A 12,447-nucleotide genomic window follows, 5' to 3' on the forward strand; every position below is an offset into this window, starting at 1 on the left:
GGCCGGCGTTCTCAGATGTGGCCGGCGTTCTCTGAGAACGTCGGCCTCATCTTGGCCGGCGTTCTCTGTGAACGCCGGTAAAACTACTTCATCGTTTAAAAAAAATCTCCAGCATCAGCTTTACCGGCGTCCTCTTGTAGACACCGGTTAGAGCTGGTGCCGGATTGTTTGTTTCGAAGAACAAAGAGGAACCAACATTAGAATGACAGCGTATAAAGCTTTTCATCTTCCAACACAAATCTGGTTTCTAGATTTGCTTTGTCTGCAACATTAATGGACAACTAGTTTCGAGAAGTGAAATTGTAATAAACTTAAAGAGAAACATAAATATTTATTAAGAAACCGATAATCTCGAGAAGCATTGAAATTGTCAAGGAAATGCAATAGAGTTACAATTGTTGGCTTTGCGTATACAGAATCGCAAAACATTTTCTTCAATCAACTTTAATTCGCAGATTTTCAAGCCAAGTCTTTAATTTCTTCAATCCACTTCTTATGCCCCGATTTCTTGCCCAGCGCTTTCTCCCTTTTGGCAGTAAAGGCACCCGAGCAGGAGCAGAATGTCTCAAACCAAAAGCATATTACTTGAGCTCCCTTTTCGTCGACATCGAACCAAACCTTGGTATTGTTATAGCTGAAGTAAGAAAAAAAAAAAAAAAACTAAATTTATTGTCATGTACCCCATAATTTCCCAGTAACCAAACAAATCTTGAAAGAAAAAAATCAGTATATCAATGAGTATCTTACCAGTTCCACCATCACTGACAATCTCAGATTTGAATCTCGGGTAATCAATGGTCTGTTGGTTCAGCCAAAGCCTAAAATACAAAACCAACAAATTAAATTAAAATACAAATAGATGGGGAATGAAAGGAAAAGATGGAAGAGGGGGAGAAGGAAGGATATGCCGGATTTTTCACCTATGGAAAGAAGAAATAGTATTCTTACCTAGCTGGCGAAACAACCATTTGATTGAAAAATGGCCTAAAGGTTATGGGAAAACCGCTCTAAATGAAGGAAGAGAAGCATTTTGAGTTGCGCAATTTGGGGAAAATTGGAATAGAGCGGGTGAATGAAATTTTCGCCCTTTTAGGCGCTACCGCCATAATTTTATTGGAATGTCTATTTTTGACCTCAATTATTTCAAAAATATCCTTATATTTCTAGGTGTAATTTATTCAAATTGAAGAAAACCGAAACCCAATTTCGGAAATCGCAAAGAATTACACAATTTTTATACTATTTAAAGTCCCACGTCGCCGTACTCGATTGGCCACATCAAGTCATCAACCACAGCTTTTGCACTTGTGAAAGCACTGAAAGTGAAAGGTTGACGTCTCATTATGACCACCACGTGGGTTCTGATCAACTGATGAGAGGATTCATTATTTTTGTTGGCCACATATATGTTTGTATTTAGTAATGCTTCTAACAATTTAAAAAAAAACGCATTTTAGTATATATATATATATTTGAAAACTTAATTATAGGCAATATTTTTTAGTTAAAACTCTTAATTATAGTAATAAACTATTAAAAAGGTATTAATATCATTTAATTTTTTGATATTTGATTTTTTAAATAAGTTTTAATAAAATTCACAATATTAAATAATAGAATTAAATAATGTTAAAAATATTCATAAATAAAACACATTCTTCAACTTTAAAAGTTTTATTCTTGAAAGTAATAAAAATAATAATAATAATATTCAATTACGTTTTAAGTATAAATTTTTTAGACCTTGTAACCGCATTGAGCAACAAAAATACAAATCAAAATTTAAAGGGATAGTAATCAATTTGGATCTCAATAGCCCATTCAATCATTTACAAGATACATTTGCTTGAACATTCAATGCTAATAATATGTAACTTGCAAATTAAAAGTAAAAAAAGATGTAAATTAAGCTACACAAGTCAAACATTCCAAATAAAATTGAAAACAAAAATTAAATTATAAAAAGATGGAAAGTCTTCAACATATTTTATTCAATTATTAACTCCTCTATTTATAAGTTTCTATTTTTTTCCTCTCTATTTCCGTATTAAAATCATTTTCAAGTTTGAATTATTCTCTTTCTTTTACAATATATATATATATATATATATATATATATATATATATATATATATATATATCATGGATGTTTATATAGGGTCTTGTATTTCAATGACAACATATAACTAGAGTTAGTATGTATATATTATACTTGTAATTATTAAGTATGTTGATATATAATTGTGTATGAGTATATAATTACAAAATATAGTTAATAAGTGTATACTTGCATCCATATGGATCCGGTTGGATGAAAATAAGTGATGGATTGAAATATTAATTAAAGGGTTAACTTCACAAAAGCGTACTGAATTATCTGCCGTTTTAATGAAAGGGCACCGAACTATCATTTCTCTTGAACCGAGGTATTAAACAATCAAAAACCTTCACATAAAAGTATTTCGTTAAAATTTGCTGTTAAATTCTGTCAAAATTTTCAAAATACCCATTCTATTTTTTAAGAAAAAAAAAATGCTAGAATTTAAGTATTGATTAGAATTTAATAGAATTTGCAAAAAAAAAAAAAAAAACACATTGGTATTTAAGGAATTTGGGTGGGATTTAACAGCAAATCCTAACAGAATACCCTTAAGTGAGAATTTTTGATAGTTTAATACCTCGGTTCGAAAGAAATGATAGTTCGGTACCCTTCTGTCAAAACGGTGGATAGTTCAGTATTCTTCTATGAAATTAACCCTTAATTAAATTAAATTCATTTTAATATTTTAATTAGAATGACTTATCTCACTTGATTCAAAGACATGAAATAATAAGATTTAAATAAAAATAAAGAGAAAAATGTACAATTATTAAGTGGGGGCCTTGATTAATGAGTATTTTATTAACATTTTACCATATTAAAGCCTTAAAATGATTTTTTGAGGCTTAATATTTTGTTTTTAAAATATATTTGTTGTATAATTATTAATTAATGGCCTTATTTAATTAAAAGCCTACCGTCTAAATCACTTTAAGACTCTAGTCGTCCATGTGTGTGATCATATTAGGGATTTCTTTGGTTTTATAATTGAATGTCCATTTATTTTTATTTATTGACATGTCTACACAAGAGGGGTGTGAGGGACTTGAACTAGTGACATCCGCTTCATGAGACGTGGTCGCAGCCGATTGAGCTACCCCTTAAAGACATTCAATGTCCATTTAAATATATCGTCATAGCAACTTATTTTCATATACTAGTGCAGAGAATGATGGAAGAGGAAATCAAGTATAGGTGTACAAGCGAGCTGGTTATTAACCGGAAATAACCGACTACAACCGCTAACCGGGAAATTGAAAAATCAAAAAACTGAAAATAACAACAACCGGATAACTGGGTGTCTGATTGCAGTTATCGGTTATTGTATTCTAAAAAACCAGTTAATAACCGGGTAACTGGTTTTTATTATTATATATAATTATAATTTTATATATGTATTACAAAAAGAGGAACTTCTCTGTAACCCGTAATGTTTTTTAAGATTATAAAGGAGGATGGCATCATGTCAATTTCCCATAAGATGATTGGTATTTTATATTTTTGAAAACAGGCTTACGGCTTACCCAGCTAACTTTACCTGTTTTGGTACATTGATTAGGTCTCTTGTGATAAGTAGGCTTACGGTTATTGAAATAGGAATAACCGGAGATCCCAATTGTGGTTGCGGTTATGAGCAAATAACTACAACTGTAACCAGTTGTCCGAAGATCCCAATTATGGTTGCGGTTATAAGCAAATAACTACAACCGTAATCAGTTGTACACCTCTAATATCAAGGGATAGCACCAACAATAGATAATGATGAAACAACCAAGTCAGCAACATTCTTCAACTCAAAGACGCACCAACAATAGATAATGATGAAACAACCAAGTCAGCAACATTCTTCAACTCAAAGACTTGCAAACAGCGGCTAAGGGTGGACAAATTATCCGCCTACTGCCTACCGACCACTTTCCGAACCGAACCGCCTACCAACTAATTTTGGTTCGGTAGTCGGTATAAAATTTTGTTCAGAAAGCCGGAACGACAACCAAACCGAACTGCATTTTAAGTGGCAACCGAATCGAACCAACATAAAATGAAACGATGTCGTTTTAGTAAGAACGAAACGTTTGATCGTTTTTTTTTTTTTTTTCCTTTACAAAATTCAAAACAACGTCGTTTCATTACCCATTTTAACCGAATGTTAATCGATTTAACCGACCGCCTATTAACCGCTTTACCGACTAAACTGATCGCCTATTACCGCTTAGCCGACTTAACCGAAATAAATTCACCGATTGCATTCCGACAAAAGTCGGTTAACCGACTACTGAACAGAGGCGAGGCCAGGATTTCAGTTTAGGAGGGTCGAGATTAAAAAAAAAAATTGAATAAAAATTGATTTTTTTTTTTTAAAAAAAAATAAGGAATGAAATAAATAAACAATTCAATAAAATTTAATTATTTTTTAAAATATATAAATGTAACTTAATTTTTTTTTTTTTTTCATGCTTAGCGTTAATTTATTCAGTTGTTCTCGACTAATTTTCATATTTTGAAATTGCTGTAAAATTTATTTATTCTTGATAGTCTTGAATATATAATTCACAATGTACGTAATCATACAATCATTCATCTATTGATTTATTTTTTTTTTGGATGAATTCTATTGATTTTTCATTCGGTTAAGTAAACCATTTTTAACAATTTTCATTGCTAAAATCAATCCATTTTCATCTTTATCATCTTTTCAGTACCTTATTCAATCCCTTTGAGTGTTGCGAATTATTTGAATATTGAATTAGCGATAATGTAAAAAAAAAATTATTTATAAATCCATTTACTTGAATCGTCTATTCACTTGATATTTTTTCAATCTATCTATCATATATGAATTTATCTCACTAAAATAAAAATAAAGTTAATTTTGTCCTTATAAATGACTAAATGAGAACATTTTATGGCATTAATAATAGATGTTATGGTAATAATAACAAATTGAGTAGGAATAAAGCAAAAGACGAAGAGTTGTATAAAAAAACTTCTACAAAGAATTCTTTCAGCAGAAATGTGAATCTTGGTTGTCCGTTATTATATATGTTGCGAATTTTCAAAATTTTAACTACAGATATATATATATATGCTGGTTTGGATTCTTTCAAACTTTTCCAAATTGATTCACTTTTCGATATTAAAAATATACTGATTAATATGTGGATCAATAGTCAAATTGTCAAACAAAAAGTCATGTTTTCTTCTCTCTTTGTCTATAGGCGCACTTCACACATGACGCTCACGCACTTAACGAAGCATTTTTGTCTTTAAAAGAAACGTAACTGACGGGTTTAATTGAAACGGGGCGTTTTTGTATGTATCATAAAGACTAATGTTCAAACGACACCGTTTGTAACTGTGTATTGTCTTCTTCGTGATTGACCTAATTTCAAAAACTCTGAAAACAGGAAAACTGAAATTTTGAGAGTTTGAGGATCGTTTGCTGCTTGCCATTGCCGGTAATGTCGATGCCCTCATGCCTCTGATGATGAGTGGTTGAGGGTGGGCATTTAGGATATCCAAATAAATATTGTTGGGAGTAAGGAAAGTATTTGGGGGTTGAGAGGGGTCACCCACTCTCTTTGAAATTTCAGGAAGGTGGGGATGAAGGTGGGCGCGCACGTTTTTCTATCAATATTCCAAATACTTTTAACATTGTTTTGTTCCAAACGCTGGTAATTTCAAAATTATATACCGGCGTTTTCTCAACAAACGTTAAGAAAGCTCACAATGATCAGTGGCCAACCCAAAACGCTGCAACAGATATTTTGTTGCAGCGTTTCGGGTTGGCCGCTGCTAACAAAAACGCCGGAAAATCCTGTATTTTTTGTAGTGAGTATGAATTTTCCTTAATAATTTGTTATTGACTATTGTTATGTGGTGAGTGGTGAAATCAATCCCCTATTCTTTATCTCATCCATATTCTATTTAAATTTATGTCTCTTACTTTTATGTATTTATTTTTAGAAAACAAAATCAAATCAAATATATTTTAAATTAAGTTATATTTAATCTCAATAAGCTTGATAATAATACTTACGCAGTCCTTGAGGTTCGACACCCTCTTTATAGCCTTATCCTACAAGGATTCGTCCTATTGCGAGTGGTTATTTATTATTGATATATTTTGGTAAACAAAAGACCACATTAGGACCACCCAACACTGATTTTCCAACATTATTTTACTCACAATGCCTACTACAAATCAAACAAAGCACTAGACAAATGGAATCTATCCCTACCCTAAATAACAAATTAAACAATGTCCCAACACCCAACAGGTTTTTACATGCATAACATAAGGAATCTGTCCCTACCCCCCAAAAGGAGTTGTCGGGTAGACCAACATGCAGATACAAATCATAAAAAACAACAACAAAAAAAAAAAATTAAATCAAAACCAAATATATTGGACATTATATAAGAATTGGTCATTGTTACCTTTGGTGACCGAAAAACCACCTTCTTCTCCAACCAAGCACTGCAGCGAAAATCCAGCAAAGTAGGGGAGCTTACTTCGGCAAGGCGACGCAAGGTAGCTCCGGCAAGGCGATTCAAATTTGGCGAGGCGACGCAACCCACACGATTTTGGGTATTTCACGAAAGAGGGCTAAAATCACACCACAACAAGTACACGATTTTGGGTTTTTACCGGAGATGATTTTCGGCTAGCACAACAACACCCACACTTCGGCGAAGACCCACACTCCGACGAAGATTTTCGGATGGTTTTTCACGAAAGAGGGCTAAAGTCACTGCGCGCCATGTCCACGATTTTGGGTTTTTACCGGAGACGATTTCGGCTAGCACAACAGCACCCACACTCCGGCGAAGATTTTCGGCCAAACCCTAAACACCCACACTCGAACAGCAACTCCGAAAACTTCTAGGTGTAAAATGGTTCTAGGTTAAAAACGATATGGCAATCTATTTATCTGAATGGCATTTTCGTAAAAATATTTTACCAAATACCACTCAGTACAAGGGTAAGCGCTTGTTTTGTTTAGAAGGGTAATTTCATAATTCAAACTCTGAGGACAGGGGCATTTTTGGTGGTTTGAGTCCTAAAATATCATGTGCTGTGCACATGATATGTTTTCCATCCATTCTGACGGGAAGAGCTAACGGAGTGGCTATTTTCGGAGTTGTTGGCAGTTTGGGGGGCCAGAGTCGGAGTATTGGCAATTTAGGGGGCTATCCGCAAAACGGGTGGTAATTTGGAGGGGTAAACTGTAATTTTTCCATTAATCAATATAAAGATAATTGAAATAGATACCATGTTACAATCTGATTGTGTTTATCGATTTTCATATACTTATACTTTCTTGAAGAACAGCTTAGTAGATACCATGCTAAATCCTTTAAGGAATAAAATAGTTAGAGTGAATACCATGCCTAAATCGTTACTTAGGGATATCAATAACTTTAGGAGAAGATACCATTCCCTTGTGGATGGTAAACTTTAAGCATCATGTTATAATTGTAGTATTGTGCATATTACGAATCTTATTTGAGTATGATTAGCAGTGGATATCGAAGCCCTACATTTTCTTCTTAATATTTTATCTCATCTTATTCAAGATATTTATTAAGGAAAATCTCTTTAAGCATAGTTTATATAAATCCTCATGGGAACGATTTCGTATTTGCCTACTATACTATTGTTTTAATCTTGTACACTTGCGAGTAAAGCGTACAAATATTTATCTATTTATTTAGGTAGATATTTGCACAACAGTAAAATCATATGCAAGACAATTATATCCATTTTGTGAACTCATAGTTTTATAAAATTGTTTTTACTGATTAAAATGTACCAGCGTGTAAGACAGTTGATATCGATAGGAAATATGCAAATTGTATAATTGTCTTGCTCAATATCATAATATCTTAACTCCATATGGTCTATTCGAGCATGAGTAGACCATATGGAGTTGAGAGTTATAACGGTATGATTATAATTTATCATGTACTTATATTTATGTAGGAAATATATAATATAGATATAAGTATATGATAAACTCTAGGGCTGGCAAAACGTGTTGGCGTGTCGGGTTTGGGTTGACTTGCTATTCCTGTCACCCGTTTAGGTTCAACTCGGACACAACTTGTTTAGCCAAATGGGCTAGACAGGTCAACATGAACATGACACGCTAATTTTAACATGTGACACAATGCAACTCGTTTGACCTGTTTAGTTAGAGGTCGTGCCAGGTTGACACGACCCGACTAGACACGTCTAACCTGACCCTGATTTCCCCTCTAAATTCAATCATTTCAAAATTTATGTAGCAAAAAATTGGGATATGAGTGAGAGAGAGAGAGAGAGAGAGAGAGAGGGAGGTTCAATAAAAATTCCCAAAAAATACAGTACTTAAATGAAAAGGTTATATTAATGCCCAATCCAAAACTAGCTAAACAAAAATTCATGTAGCAACTAATCCAAATGACAACCAAATCTAAGACACTGTGTAATTTGTATGTATGTAAGGTCTTCAAATGAGTTTTTTAAAGCCAAAGGATTTTTCAGACAAAAAAAAAAATGTTTTACATTGACAATTTATTTTTAATTCAATTGGAGGCCAGGATATTATGTATAGTTAGATGGGTTAATAAGTCAGCATCTCATAGATTTTTGTTTTCCCATTAATTTTTATTAGTTATTTTTCAATAAGTGCATAAGGCACATGAAAGTGAAAACTTATGAATTTTTAGAACTAATGTTGTTATTTTTAGACCTTTACGTTTCTGCATTGTTTGAAGAAAGGTATTTCAATCTTTATCATCTCTTTGCATCAGATGTGCTTTGTATATTCTAAATTATGACCATTGTGCCTCCGAAGGTTATGTAACTAACAACCTAGTTCTCTTTTGAAAGCTCGAGTGTCATATCTTAATTGCCATTATTTTCCCCGCAATGAATCAGGCAACACCCTTAATAAAGCCAATTGACGCATAGCACTACATGACACTTGATACCAATCGTACAAGGCAAGGATTTCAGTGCCATTACACTTGTCAAGGTCATACTATATTAATTGGCTGGTGACACCTACAAGGACGTACCATACTAGAGGACATTAACTGAGCACCCCGCCCCGCCAAGGTCTTACTCTATCATCGAATGACACCTGACCAATGCCATGCAAGGGGAAGAGGCACTCGACGTATGTAAGAATAAGCAGTCATTCCATGTCCATTCATTCCATCACTCCACAATTCTTGGGTTCTTTATCTTTATTCTATCTCTAAAACCATCATTAACTAATTAGGTATGAGAGGCATTCCCGTTGGCATCCCCGGAAAGTCTCCAAGCTTACATATACTCCCTTTTCCATGCATTATTTGTTTGAGTCAATCATACGATCAACATCATCATTAGTATTAATGAAATTGGAAAGAAATCGAATTCTATTTAAAATGATTGTTTCATCTTTTTATTTTTTTTTATATATCTAATTTGGTTTTCTTGTTGCTGCAATCTCTTTGGTTATTTCACTTGTTATAATGTACTTTGATTTATATAGCTTTGATATGATCTTGATGGTGGTAAGTTTGAACATTCGATGAAAATGAAATTATCTGATTTCATTATGATTTTTAGTTACTAACCAAACAAATCAAGAGATTTTACAATGTCTACATTGTTTTTTATTTTTTATTTTTTAAATAACTCACATTAAAGATCTAAACTAGATGTTATTTAAAACAATTATGATTGATTGCTATTTTCATATTTTACTTTACTTTTTTATTTTTTATTAGGGATAATTGCACCATTGATCCCTGTGGTATGTCATAATTATTTTTCACTCCCTATAGTTTAAAAAGTTCATGGGAGGTCCTTGTGGTTAGTAATAATTACAAATCGATCCCTGGAGTCAAATTCCATTAAAAAATTTAACAGATTCTGTCAAATGCTACGTCAGCACCACGTGTCGACAATATTTATTAAAACATAAATAAATATACTTATTTTTTTTAAAAAAAAAAAAAGAAAAAGAAAAAAGAAAAAAGAGTATATTTATTTATTTTTTAATAAATTTATATATTTTTATTAGGGTGGACACGTGTCGCCATCTTATTGGCGACATGTGGTGCTGACGTGGCATTTGACAGAATCTGTTAAATTTTTTAATGGAATTCGACTTCAGGAATCGATTTGTAATTATTACTAATCACAAGGACCTCCCAAGAACTTTTTAAACCATAGGGAGTGAAAAATAATTATGGCATACCACAGGGACCAATGGTGCAATTATCCCTTTTCATTATTATTTACTATTCTTTTACAAGATGTTTTTCTAAAAAAAAAAAAATAGAATTAAATTATAGTGGAAAAACTCCATGTATGGACATAAACCAGTTACAAACTAGTCTAATAAAGTGACATGTATTCTTATAGCATTTTAAAAACACATATTTTTTTATTTATTTTTTAACAATAATTAATTTGATAATGGATTGATATTATCACATTAATCTTGTGAGATAATTCTAAGATAAAAATATAATTTATAGCATTAATCTATATATAAACCAAGAACCAAATATTATAAAGGGGAAAATACAATGTACCCCTAAAAGTTTGAACAGTTTTTTAATTTTGCCTCTAATATTTAAAAAGTTGCAATGTGACTCAACAAAGTTTCCAAAATTCTTAATGTGACCAATCTGTTAGTGATTGCTGCCATTTTTAATTGAAATTATTGAAAAGACTTAAATGCCATTTTTCCAAAAAAAAAAAAAAAAGAAGAAGAGAAAAAAGAAAATAAAGATAGAGACACCACTTTGAAAACATAGCTGAGGATAGTTTAGAGAGAGAAGCTCTCCCTTCTCTCTAGAAGAAGATTTTTGGCTCACCGACTCCCTTCCCCTTTTGTTGGTGTGTCCTCCATGGGAGGGAAGTGCTTCCCTCCCCTTCGTTTTATCTTCTTCATCCCCCTCTCCCTATCCACCCGACCACCCTACTACCTCATAACCCAATAAAATTGAGAGTTTCCTCTCAGAAACCCGAGATGACTCTGCATCGGATCCATCTCCATCGAGCCGGCTTTGCATCGGACTTTTCGCTTTCCTTCAACCAGCTGATCGTCGACCTAGCCCCCTTCATCCATCATGTTTTGGTGTTTTTCAGGTTTGGTGTTTTATGGTTCTTTGGTTTTAGATCTACTCACCTCCATCCCATATTACAAAACATGCTCCTCAGCAATGAGTTCTCCCACATCTTTGGAGTTCGCCGATGGTCTTCTTTGCCTCCACCGCCGCCTGGATGTTGGCGCGTGCAAAGCCAGACTGCTTTTCGACTTAACTAGCGCGTGGAGCTACTGCTTGCTTTCTCTGCCTTTTTTTGCTTCAACCCCCGGTGGTCCCAGATGACTCCACCATTTCCCGCTGTTGAGAGGTCATCCTTGGGCGACGCGTGGTTCTCACGAGCCTCCAAGGATGGTTCCCAATTCCCATCCAAACCAATCTACTACTGCTGTTTTTGTATTTGTGTTATTGTCTTTTTGAGCTTATTTGTTGTTCCCCTCTCCCTATGTTCACCCCTGTCATAGTGTTTGGGTCATTGTGACTCAATACACTTTTCAAATCACCTTCAATAGTGACCCCAGTTTTGTGGCATCTGTGCCTCGAGCTAAAATGCATGTATCTTCGAAAGTATTGCCCCCTCGTAGTTTCATTCTTAGGATTGTTTTTGGGTTGCCCAGTCCTTATTGTGTTTTTTTTTTTTTTTTTTTTTTTTTTTTTTTTTTTTTTTTTAAAAAAAAATTTCTTGTTGTAATCTGTTTCTCATGTATCTGTAAAAAAAAATAAAATAAAATAAAGATAGGAAAAACAAAAAAAGATGGGCTTGCCGTCGCCACCCCGATGGGCCAAAAAGTGTAGCTCAACCACCCTCATCTAACAAGAATGGGATGGCAAGCCACTCTCATGTCCCATAGGGGTGGTTCAGCCACCCCCAAGGGACCAAATGGAGTGGCTGAGACCACACTTAAATACATTTGGCTGAGGCGGTGGCCAATCCACCCCCATTTGATCGGAATGGGGGTGGCAGATATCCACCCCATTTTTTTTTAAAGACAATATTTTGAGAATTAACTTGTATATATGGAGTACTTTTGGAATTTTTGTACAAAGAACTACATGTCCAGCGCACGTGAGCCATTTTTCATAAAAAAAGACTGAAATCACTAACGGATGAGTAATGCTACACACTCTCACTTCTCCATATCTTTAAGTGGCTTTTAAAACTACTATTAGATTAAAATTTGATATTATAATCCAATGGTGATTTTAAAAATCACTTAAAAGTGCGGAAAAGTGAAATTTTAATCCAATAATAA

The 12,447-nt window shown here is 33.5% G+C and overlaps 1 long non-coding RNA gene across 1 annotated transcript; it reads right to left on the reverse strand.

Moving 5' to 3' along the window:
* Window positions 1-311: 311 nt before the first annotated feature.
* On the reverse strand, window positions 312-1,123 carry LOC133858878 (uncharacterized). Its single transcript, XR_009898622.1, has 3 exons — window positions 949-1,123; window positions 748-818; window positions 312-634 (listed from the first exon to the last, which is right to left on the reverse strand). It is a non-coding gene; the product is annotated as an uncharacterized LOC133858878 (long non-coding RNA).
* Between the last annotated feature and the right edge of the window lie 11,324 nt (window positions 1,124-12,447).

The sequence above is a fragment of the Alnus glutinosa genome, chromosome 1, assembly GCF_958979055.1.
Source record: "Alnus glutinosa chromosome 1, dhAlnGlut1.1, whole genome shotgun sequence".
Classification (NCBI taxonomy): domain Eukaryota; kingdom Viridiplantae; phylum Streptophyta; class Magnoliopsida; order Fagales; family Betulaceae; genus Alnus; species Alnus glutinosa.